At 61.6% G+C, this 11,822-nt stretch overlaps 1 long non-coding RNA gene across 1 annotated transcript; it reads right to left on the bottom strand.

Moving 5' to 3' along the window:
• Positions 1 to 1,166: 1,166 nt before the first annotated feature.
• LOC307094604 lies at positions 1,167 to 11,211 on the bottom strand. Its single transcript, XR_013813105.1, has 3 exons — positions 11,014 to 11,211; positions 1,934 to 2,078; positions 1,167 to 1,741 (listed from the first exon to the last, which is right to left on the bottom strand). It is a non-coding gene; the product is annotated as an uncharacterized lncRNA (long non-coding RNA).
• Between the last annotated feature and the right edge of the window lie 611 nt (positions 11,212 to 11,822).

Here is an 11,822-nt window from a genome sequence, read left to right as displayed (position 1 = left end):
CGGGGGTGGGGTGGGGTGTCCCTCAGCCTAGCCTGCACCCTCTCCAATCTGGGATCCCTCTCACAATCCAGGACTGCTGGCTCCCAACCACTCGCCTGCCTCTGCCTGATTGCACCTAACGGCTTCTGCCTGCCAGCCTGATATCCCCCTAACCGCTCCCCTGCCAGCCTGGTTGATACCTAACTGCTCCCCTGCTGGCCCAATTGCCCCTAACTGCCCTACCCTGCAGGCCTGGGTCCCCCCAACTGCCCTCCCCTGCAGGCCTACCCCCCCAACTGCCCTCCTCTGCTGGCCTGGTCACCCCTAACTGCCCTCCCTGCTTGCCTGATCGCCCCCAACTGCCCTCCCCTGCAGTCCTGAGTCCCCCTCAACTGCCCACAACTGCTCTCCCCTGCTGGCCATCTTGTGGTGGCCATCTTGTGTCCACATGGGGGAGGCCATTTTGTGTCTTGGAGTGACAGCCAATTTGCATATTACTCTTTTATTAGATTGGATATAAAAAAAGACTCTCTATGCGATATCTTCAAGGAGCTGCCCTCCTGCCCAGTGGACAGAAGCCCCGGGGTGCGGCCTGGGAGGGAGGCCAGGCCCGCGGGGGTGAGCGCCCTGTGAGTGTGGGTGTCAGGGCCCAGTCCCGGAGCTGAGCAAGGCGTCCACTTCATAACACCAATGGCGACAGGGCCATCCCGGTGACATGCAGACGCTGGAGCCCGAGTCAGGGTCCAACAGACAAGACCCCGAGCCAGGCGGCTTTGCCAGGCGACTGAGCAGAGAATTCTCGGGCCCACGTGGCCCCAGCACCCGGGAAGAAGCCGAGGGAGACGGTGAAACCCGAGAGAGAACTGGGGAGACAGCTGGACGTCTTCCCAACATGGGGTGTTTCTGTGAATCTGGGCCCAGACAGCGGGAGGCCCAATTGGATCCTCACTGCCTCCCGAAGCGAAGGACGAGGGGGAGGAATGTGGTTTCGGAAACGTCCCGGGGAAGCAAGAGAAAAATGGGGGGAGGCTGTGGCAGAGGCCACGCATTGTCACAGCTGCAGAACCCACCCCTCACCTCCACCCCCCCACTCCCCCAACCCCCCCCTACGCCCCTTACCCCTGGCCCAGGAAGGCCCAGCTCTGGGCCCTGCCCCACGGCACACACCTCTGCCTTGCTCTGATGAGAGACGCTGAGCCCCCTGCTGACCGCTGGGGCCCCTGTAGGTAGAGCGAGGCCAACTCCCAGCCCCCACCTCCTGGCAGAAAAAGGCCTTCTTGTTCCTCCCGAACCAACGAGAGAAGCTGTGGAGACCCGTGCCAGCCGGGCAGCAGGGCTCTGCAGGCCCTCGGTCCTTGGAACGCGCTGGGCCGAGCGGCAGGGGCAGCGTCCCCGAGGCCTCCATGCCCACAGGCGGGAGAGCCTCCGGCCCGCGTGGGGAGGAGGCTCGATGGCCAAGCCAGGCGCGGCCTCCCGGCCCTCACCAGGAGAGGTGGCCGGGGCGTGTGGCCGCACTGCATTGTCAAACCTGCGGTTCCTGCAGGCCTGGGCGGACGACTGCAAACAGGGGACCCACATGCCGGGGCTGGGGAGGACGGAGTGTGGCTAGGCAGGGTGGCTCCATGCCCGCGGCTCCCGGAGAGCCGGCATCTGCGCTGGAGCCCGGCCCGGCATCTGGAGAAGTCTTGGTCAGCGTCCCGCGTTGTCAGCTGGATAATGTCAAAGTCATGGACCCGCCGGGCCGGGCCAGAGGGAGGCAATTCTGCAAATGAAGTGAGCGGACTCGTCCTGGGCTCCTCCACCCCTGCTGCCTCTGGCATATCTTCCTGCTGGTCCCCCCCCCACCGGCCCCCGCCTCACCCCCCAATCACCACCAGGAACAGCTCGGGGCTTCCCTTCTTCCTGCCGACATCAGCTCCTGGGAAGGGGGCTGGAACCGTGTTCCCGTACTCACACGGCACTGGGCGTGGGCGCCCGGCAGAGGGAGGCAGGAGGCTCCATGACGGGATCAGGATGGCTTTGCGGGGGGGACACTCGCCCCGCTCTGCCTGTCGCTTCCTGGGGGACACTCGCTCCGTTCTTGGCCTCGGTTTCCTCCTCTGTCGGGAGGGACACGACTTCGGTGGCACACGTTCCCTTCATGGGGACCAGCCTGGCGGGGGGACCCGCCCACGGGCCCCAAGAGGCCCCGGGATGTTTATGGAGAGGAGGGACTGCACCCCCAGCCGCTTCCCCCACCCCAGGCCACGCACCCCCGGGAACGGCCTCCAGAAAGGCCGCCTGGGTTGGCCGCCCGGGGACCAGGCACAGCTGTGGTTTCCATGGGAGCCTTCGGGGTCCTGTGGAGGGTGTGACAGTAGCGATCAGAGGCTCTGCCCTGCCCTGGGGAGGCCCCGGGGAGAGGGGTGCTGGGTTTCACTCCCTGCAGGGCTGCCGCTCACACTGCAGGTAGACCTGAAGGTGAGGGGCGCGCCCTGCCTGGGGTGCACACTATTGCTTGGGGAGGGGGGCGAGGAGGCCCCTGTGGACAACCTCGCTCCCATCATCATTGCTCCTCCCTCCCAGCGAGCAGCTCATCTTGCTCTGAGCCTGCCTGTAGGACTGGGAATCCAGAACGTTCCCCAGACCCCACCGCCTGGCCCAGACCAGAAGCCCGGGCCACAGATGCTCACTCCTTGGTGTTCACACACGTTGTGGGCTTTTTGAAACTCCGTCGAAGAGGCCATCGGGGTCGGGAAGGAGGGGGGCAGGCCGCTTTTTATAGCTGGTGGGAGTTTAAAATAGCCGCGGGCACAGAGGCCTCTTCCAGCCCCGGCCGCAGAGCGCGGACGCCACGCCGCCCTGTGGACTGGCCGCACAGCGTCCACTTCGCTGCCAGCCCAGCGCGGGGGCTCTCGGAGCCGCGGGCTGCATGGATGTCAGCGCGACCAGAATCCCACCGCAGCCCGCTCCACTCCCCGCCGCAGCTATGCACGTGGAATGGTGCCTGCGGCCGCCGCTGCCCTGATCTGGCCCCGGGGCGGGCTGGGCTGGGCTGGGCCCGGGGGGTTCTCATGACCACTGCAGTTTAGACCCTGGGGTGCAGGGAGTGGGCAGAGCAGTGACTGCACTGAGGAGGAAGGAGGGGGGAGGTGTCTTTCCTCATAGCTCCCTGGGGACCCCCTCCCGTCCCCCCACCCCCAGGGAAAATACCGTCACCTTTCCTGCTTCTAAGAGCAGGCCTAACGACCCCATGACCATGAATCCCTCCTGCCCCTTAGCTCACCCTCCTCGCTATCTGCTTCGGGCTGGATTGTGTCGTCCCCACCCCACACCCCCAATTCCTATGTTGAGTCCCTCATCCCCAGTGGGTGGGAATGTGACTGTATTTGGTGACGGAGTTAAAAGGAGCCGGTGGGGTGGCCCTAACCCTACCCACGGGGGTCCTTGTACGAAGAGGAGATGGGGCGCCCAGAGGGACGCCGGGAGGAGTGGGCGCAGAGGGCGGGCCGTGTGCGGACACGGCGAGGAGACGGCCGAGAGAGCAGCCGCAGAGGGCACCGCACCGGGCGGCACCGTGGTCTGGATTCCGCATTCCTGCTGGTTAAGCCCCGTGTTCGGTGAGGAGCCCCGGCCATTTCCCACGGCGCCCACAGCGCAGAGCCCGCAGGCTCCCCGCCCCTGTCCCTGGTCGGCGACGGGCAAGAGTTGCCTCTGCCCGGCAGGGCTGCTGGGGGGCTCAGACCACAGACGCCCGGACAGAGCAGGCCGCCTAAGCCATCCGGCTGTTCATCCCTCCTGTCACTCAGACAGCGATCAGCGCTCCTCGGTGCTTATGGATCCTCATCCAACGTCGCCCCCAGGACCTCTCTCCGCGGATTTGCTGATTTTGGACCAAAGAATTCGGAGATTTTAGCAGCCCTAGAGACGCTGCCCTCTCTGGGCCAGCGTGTAGCACGGGGGACATTTGTGGTGTCTGTCGCCCTAAACCAGTTCCCTCTCCATGACTTGGCATCCTCACCAGTTCCCAGAAAGTCAGCATGTCCTGGGCCCCTCGACAGGACGAGGCGGGCCTGGCGGTCTGTATAAGCGGTCGCCACCGGCTGCTCCCCTGCTCAGTCTCTAATAAGTGGGTTGGGCACAATTTTGCCCTCATATAATGACATAATGGTTTCTTTCCCCAAAGAAATATATATGTACAGCCTGGCTGGCATGGCTCAGTGGTTGAGCATCAACCTATGAACCAGGAGGTCATGGTTCGATTCCCAGTCAGGGCACAGGCCCGGGCTGCGGGCTCGATCCGCAGTGTGGGGCGTGCAGGAGGCAGCCGATCCATGATTCTCTCTCATCATCGATGTTTCTCTCTCTCCCTCCCGCTTCCTCTCTGGCATCATTACAAATACATTTGAAAGTAAAAAAGAAATACATCTCCATGTTTAAAGCCCTGTGATCCCGTCTCCTCTCCCCGCCCCGCGACGTGCAGGGGACTCCCGCAGGGCCCACACGGGCCTCCTCTCCTGGAGCGGGTCCCGGGCAGCGTGGCCATAGTAATGACGGCTTACGTCCTGCCCAACAGTCCCGGCCATTGATCCGCATTTAGTTTGCTTGTCCTTGAAACTCCTGGGCTGTGACCACCCCGAGGATAAACTGATACACGGGCGTCTCCTCCCAGCTGGCCGCGGCCTTGGCTGGCCTCCTGGCCGCCCGCCGCGCTCCACCTCAGCGTCTCGGCATGAAAGGGCCTCCTCAGCCCGCGGCTCCTGGCGGCCGCCATCCGGTGGGTTTCCCCTTTCGGACACATCTTCCTGCAAACACTCGGGCTGAGCCGGCTCCACGCAGCCCTTCACACCCTCCTCGCTGTCTGACCGCACGGAGCAGCCAGCACGCTCTCCGTGAACCGCAGCGCCGCCAGTCCAGCGTTACGGCCCGTTGCTGGTTCGGCTTTTCAGCCCCGTCTTATTCCTGGCGGGTAGTCAGCCCCCGCGTGGTAGAGACGGCTGCGATCTGACAAGCCAGTGGTCCCCATTTGCACCAACGACGGCCGTCTTTAACTACGATTCCCCTCGCGTCTGACGTCTCTCCCGCCCCTGCCTCAGGCCCACCCCTCCCCAGGGCCACGTGTGCCTGAACCCTGGTCCAGTGACTGCCGTCCTGCTCGCTCGCCTCTCGCGCCTCTGCCCCCCCCGCCCCCACAGGCTCCTTTCTGATTACAAACCCTCTCCCCCTTCCCCCGCTGCCCTTCCCCCGCTGGCTAGTTCTCACGGCCAGGATGTTCTCCATTAAATTTTTTATTGAGATATAATTGACAGGTAACACTGTGTAAGCTTAAGGTGTGGAACATGCTATTGGCTATATTTATATATTGTGATATGATTGCCACTGCGGTGTGTTAGCTGACACCTCCATCGTGTGTGTTAGCTGACACCTCTATAATGTGTGTTAGCTGACACCTCCATCATGTGTGTTACATGACACCTCCATCGTGTGTGTTAGCTGACACCTCTATCGTGTGTGTTAGCTGGCACCTCCATCATGTGTGTTAGCTGACACCTCTATCGTGTGTGTTAGCTGACACCTCCATCATGTGTGTTAGCTGACACATCTATCATGTTTGTTACCTGACACCTCTATCATGTGTGTTAGCTGACACCTCTATCATGTGTGTTACCTGACACCTCTATTATGTGTGTTAGCTGACACCTCTATCGTGTGTGTTAGCTGACACCTCCATCATGTGTGTTACATGACACCTCCATCGTGTGTGTTAGCTGACACCTCTATCATGTGTGTTACCTGACACCTCTATTATGTGTGTTAGCTGACACCTCTATCGTGTGTGTTAGCTGACACCTCCATCATGTGTGTTAGCTGACACATCTATCATGTTTGTTACCTGACACCTCTATCATGTGTGTTAGCTGACACCTCTATCGTGTGTGTTAGCTGACACCTCTATCGTGTGTGTTAGCTGACACCTCTATCATGTGTGTTAGCTGACACCTCCATCATATGTGTTAGCTGACACCTCCATCGTGTGTGTTAGCTGACACCTCTATCGTGTGTGTTAGCTGGCACCTCCATCATGTGTGTTAGCTGACACCTCTATCGTGTGTGTTAGCTGGCACCTCCATCATGTGTGTTAGCTGACACCTCTATCGTGTGTGTTAGCTGACACCTCTACCATGTATGTTAGCTGACACCTCTATCATGTGTGTTAGCTGACAGACACCTCTATCGTGTGTGTTAGCTGACACCTCCATCATGTGTGTTACATGACACCTCCATCGTGTGTGTTAGCTGACACCTCTATCATGTGTGTTACCTGACACCTCTATTATGTGTGTTAGCTGACACCTCTATCGTGTGTGTTAGCTGACACCTCCATCATGTGTGTTAGCTGACACATCTATCATGTGTGTTACCTGACACCTCCATCATGTGTGTTAGCTGACACCTCTATCATGTGTGTTAGCTGACACCTCCATCATGTGTGTTAGCTGACACCTCTATCATGTGTGTTAGCTGACACCTCTATCGTGTGTGTTAGCTGACACCTCTATCATGTGTGTTAGCTGACTCCTCTATCACGTGTGTTAGCTGACACCTCTATCATGTGTGTTAGCTGACTCCTCTATCGCATCACATGGTTGTTGTTTTGTGGTGAGAACACCTAAGATGTAGTGTCACTCAGCCGGTGTGGCTCAGTGGTTGAGGTTCGACCTATGAACCAGGAGGTCAGCGTTCAAATCCCTGTCAGGGCACAAGCCCGGGTTGGGAGCTCAATCCCCAGTGTGGGGCGTGCAGGAGGCAGCCAATCCATGATTCTGTCTCATCATTAATGTTTCTCTCTCTCTCTTCCTCTTCCTTCCTCTCTGAAATCCATAAAAAACACTTTTTAAAAAGGTGTAGTGTCTTAGCCACCTTGAACTGCAGAGTACAGTCTGTTGTCCATCATCTCTCTGCTGTACCTCCGAGCTTTACCCACCATTTCCCTGTGTGTCCCCGTAAACAGCATCCCCCAACGCCCGCCCGGCCCTGCCTCCGTCATTCCACTCCCTGGTCTTGAGTTTGGCCTTTTCAGACCCCACCGATGAGGGAGATGCTGTGGGGCTGGTCTCTCTCTGGGTGGCGTATTCCACTCGGCGGAGTCCTCAGGGCCCCCCCATGTGGCCACAATGGCAGCCTGCTCTCTCCCGGCTGAGCCCCCGTCCACTGTCCGGACACATCGCACGTCCCCTTCACACCACCGTCGATCACAGGCTTCGCCGCCACGTCTCAGCCACCCGCTCGCTCCTGAATGTCTCAAGCCTGACCACCGCCCCTCGGTCAAACGAAACGCTGGGTTCCAAGGCCAAGGCCGGAGCCCCGGGCTAACTCCCACGCGGGAGGGAGGCGGTCGCACAAGGCCACGGCGGAGGATGAGTGGCAGGCCCGGCTGAGACACTCCTTCCCGAGGGAGACGACAGCATCACACACGGCGAGCTCCCAGGCGTCCTGTCAACCTGGAGGCCCCGCCTGCTCCCAAAGGTGCCCCCTCCCTCCCTCGCTGCCATCCCGGACGTCTGCCACCCCTCCGGCTAGCCCGGCTCACCCCCACGTCCTGGGAGAGGTCTCCCCCACACTCCCGGCACCTTCCCGCCTCCATCTCACAAAACAGCAGCAAGCAGCCTGCGCTACTGAGCGCGCCCAGAACAGAGCGCATGGTCACGCGTCTGGCGGGCTTGGCGCACCTGCTGAGAAGCAGGCTTGGGGAGGACTTGGCCCCCATCCGGGTCCTCGAGAACTCGTCGCCGTGACCATCAAGGACGGCCCGGGCAGCTGGCAACAGACAGTGCATCAGAGGGGAAGGTGCCGGGGGAGGCGCAGCCCCGTGACCATGACCTCACTGTGACCCCGCAGCAGGAGCCGGCCACTGTGCTGCTGGCCAGGGACTGCACCACGTCCAGGGTCACCGAGACACGCTGACTGTCCGCAGAGCTCGGGGCACAGCCTCCCTCCTCCGCGCCCCGCCCTCCTCTGGAGGAGCCACCCCGCCTTCTGGGGACCCCTCCTGCCCTCCTGATGTGTTCAGTGCTTCCTGTTATCTATCGGTGCGTTATTGTTTTCTTTTTAGAAAACATATTCTTATTGACTTCAGAGAGGAAGGGAGAGGGAGAGAGAGAGAGAAACATCAATGATGAGAGAGAAGCATGGATCGGCTGCCTCCTGCACGCCCCCCACTGGGGATCCAGCCCACAACCCGGGCCTGTGCCCTGACGGGCGTTGAACCCTGACCTCCCGGTTCATAGGTTGATGCTCAACCCCTGAGCCACGCCCGCCGGGCTTGATAGAGGGTATTGGGCATCAGGCCCTCTTCATATTCGGATGAAATTTGCCAGTGAGCACCTCCTCTCCAAAGGGCCATGACTGGGGGGGTGTTTGAGTGGATGTCGGGGAAACCCAGGGGGTCTGACTCAGAGGGCCAGGACGTTTCCCAGGGACAGCTGAAGTGGCCGGGGCAGCTGCATTTGATGGGCAGGTGGAGTGAAAGGGGCAGCAGTGGCTCCTCCTCCTTCTAGGCACCTGCAAGCAAACCGCCCGCACCACGGCCAGCTGTGCAGCAGGGACCCGAGGGTGTCCACACCACGGCCAGCTGTGCAGCAGGGACCCGAGGGTGTCCGCACCACGGCCAGCTGTGCAGCAGGGACCCCAGGGGTGTCCGCACCACGGCCAGCTGTGCAGCAGGGACCCGAGGGGTGTCCACACCACGGCCAGCTGTGCAGCAGGGACCCCAGAGGGTGTCCACACCACGGCCAGCTGTGTGAGCAGGGACCCCAGGGGGTGTCCACACCACGGCCAGCTGTGTGAGCAGGGACCCCAGGGGTGTCCACACCACGGCCAGCTGTGTGAGCAGGGACCCCAGGGGTGTCCACACCACGGCCAGCTGTGCAGCAGGGACCCGAGGGTGCCCACACCACGGCCAGCTGTGTGAGCAGGGACCCGAGGGGTGTCCACACCACGGCCAGCTGTGTGAGCAGGGACCCCAGGGGTGTCCGCACCACGGCCAGCTGTGCAGCAGGGACCCCAGGGGTGTCCACACCACGGCCAGCTGTGTGAGCAGGGACCCGAGGGTGTCCACACCACGGCCAGCTGTGCAGCAGGGACCCCAGGGGTGTCCACACCACGGCCAGCTGTGTGAGCAGGGACCCCAGGGGGTGTCCACACCACGGCCAGCTGTGTGAGCAGGGACCCCAGGGGTGTCCACACCACGGCCAGCTGTGTGAGCAGGGACCCCAGGGGTGTCCACACCACGGCCAGCTGTGCAGCAGGGACCCCAGGGGTGTCCGCACCACGGCCAGCTGTGTGAGCAGGGACCCGAGGGGTGTCCACACCACGGCCAGCTGTGCAGCAGGGACCCCAGGGGTGTCCGCACCACGGCCAGCTGTGTGAGCAGGGACCCGAGGGGTGTCCACACCACGGCCAGCTGTGCAGCAGGGACCCCAGGGGTGTCCACACCACGGCCAGCTGTGTGAGCAGGGACCCCAGGGGTGTCCACACCACGGCCAGCTGTGCAGCAGGGACCCCAGGGGGTGTCCACACCACGGCCACCTGTGTGAGCAGGGACCCCAGGGGGTGTCCACACCACGGCCAGCTGTGTGAGCAGGGACCCCAGGGGTGTCCGCACCACGGCCAGCTGTGTGAGCAGGGACCCCAGGGGTGTCCGCACCACGGCCAGCTGTGTGAGCAGGGACCCCAGGGGTGTCCGCACCACGGCCAGCTGTGCAGCAGGGACCCGAGGGTGTCCACACCACGGCCAGCTGTGCAGCAGGGACCCCAGGGGTGTCCGCACCACGGCCACCTGTGTGAGCAGGGACCCCAGGGGGTGTCCACACCACGGCCAGCTGTGCAGCAGGGACCCCGAGGGTGTCCACACCACGGCCAGCTGTGCAGCAGGGACCCCATGGGTGTCCGCACCACGGCCAGCTGTGTGAGCAGGGACCCGAGGGGTGTCCACACCACGGCCAGCTGTGCAGCAGGGACCCCAGGGGTGTCCACACCACGGCCAGCTGTGTGAGCAGGGACACCAGGGGTGTCCGCACCACGGCCAGCTGTGCAGCAGGGACCCGAGGGTGTCCGTGCACGGCGTGCCCTGCTCATGTCCGTGTAAACGGGTGATGAGCATTGTTTCTACATGCCAACCACCGAGACCGTTCCCTTCTCCGGGGGTTGTCAGCTTTCGCACCCACGGGTGTTCCCGGACAAGGAGGAGGAATAGGACAGGTGAGCACTAAGTGCCTCCTGCCCTCTAAGACCCAGGTAATTAAACCCACGAGCGATGGCTCTGCAGACGAGCGTTCGTTACCCACCGCTACGCCTTACGCCCTGCACCCCGCGAGCCGCTCCACCGCGCCGTGTGATGCTCTGGATTCGGGGCAGCAACACGTGGACGGGGCGCGGCCGTGCGGTGCCCGTGACGCCTGTGGCTGGAGACGGGATGACCGAGAGCAGTGGCTCTCACCTTTCTCGTCTCCTGGCGCACACAGCTCGCCACTAAAACGCTGAGCACTCCAAACCTGTACGTCGTCTCGGCTGACAAAACAAATACACAATTCTGATGTGTTTACACCGGACAGCGACTGCTGTGTTGGCTGTTGTCATTTGTGTCAAGAATTTAAAAGAGAAGAGGCCAGAGCCCTGACTAAAGCGTCAGGTACGTGCAGCTGGAACGCTGTTGTGGCACCCGCACCCGCACCTGCTGAAATCGCTGACTCGCTGACCTGGAGGCGCTCTCACACCCGAGTGAGCGGGGTTGAGTCCAGGCCTGGGCTTGGGTGGGACTGGCAGCCAGAGATTCCACCCCCAGCCCCTCGGGCCTCTCCACGCAGCGTGGGCTTCCTGACGGCGCGGCGGCCGGATTCCGGGAGGAAGCACCCGCGAGGCGTGCCCAGAAAATGCCCTGCAGGGAACAGAGGGACCCCCACGCCTCCCCGCTCCCCAGCAGCCTCCCGCCCTCCGTTCTGCTGGGAGGAGCGGGTCGCTAACGTCACTGGATTCAGGGGAGAGTGTGGACCCCACCTCTCGATGGCAGGCGGCAGGGCCACGTCCCCAGAGGGCACGCGGGTTGTGACGTGGTGCCTCTTCTCCCGGGTCAGGCCTTCCGGAGGACCAGCTGACGCCGCTGAGATGCGGATGTACCAGATCTGCTCTTCCCTCCGCGGTGGCCTGCCAAAATCTGGACTTGTGTCTGATTTTTGATGCTGGGAGCGAATTCCAAGCCCTGAGACCACCTGAAAGCCAGTGTCCAATGTCCCTTCTCCCGTAACGTTTCCCCGATGTTTTCACGAGAGCGCTGCGCCTTCTTAAAGGGGCAGCACCCTTCGTCGCCTGGATAAGCAAGTTTTCAGCCTTTGGTTTGGAACGGGGGAGGGAGGAATGGAATGTCACTTACAGGGATGATGCTCAAGGTAGCCAAGTCTCCCTCTAAGAAAACGGTACAGAAGTGACGATGCTTTCGTTTAGAGAAAGAGAGCAAACGTTCATGCGACTTCTGTGTTTATTTCCTTTAAGGACCCACAGGAACATGAACAGCTGTAAACGGACCGATCAGAATGTGAGCTTTTTGTTTGTTTGTTTTGTTTTGTTGTTGTTAATCTTCCCCGGAGGGTACTTTTCCATTGATTTTTAGGGAGAGTGGAAAGAGAGGGAAAGACAGAAACATCCATGTGAGAGAAACACATTGATTGGTTGCCTCCTGCGTATGCCCCGACCAGGGCCCGGGCCAGGGAGGAGCCTGCACCCGAGGTACCAGCCCTTGACCAGAATCGAACCCGGGACCCTCTGGTCCACAGGCCAACCCTCTATCCACTGAGCCACACCGGCCAGGG

The sequence above is a fragment of the Cnephaeus nilssonii genome, assembly GCF_951640355.1.
Source record: "Cnephaeus nilssonii genome assembly, chromosome: 3".
Taxonomy (NCBI): Eukaryota; Metazoa; Chordata; class Mammalia; order Chiroptera; family Vespertilionidae; genus Cnephaeus; species Cnephaeus nilssonii.
Note: the sequence above shows the minus strand (reverse complement) of the source record. Positions and strands in the feature narration are given on the sequence as shown.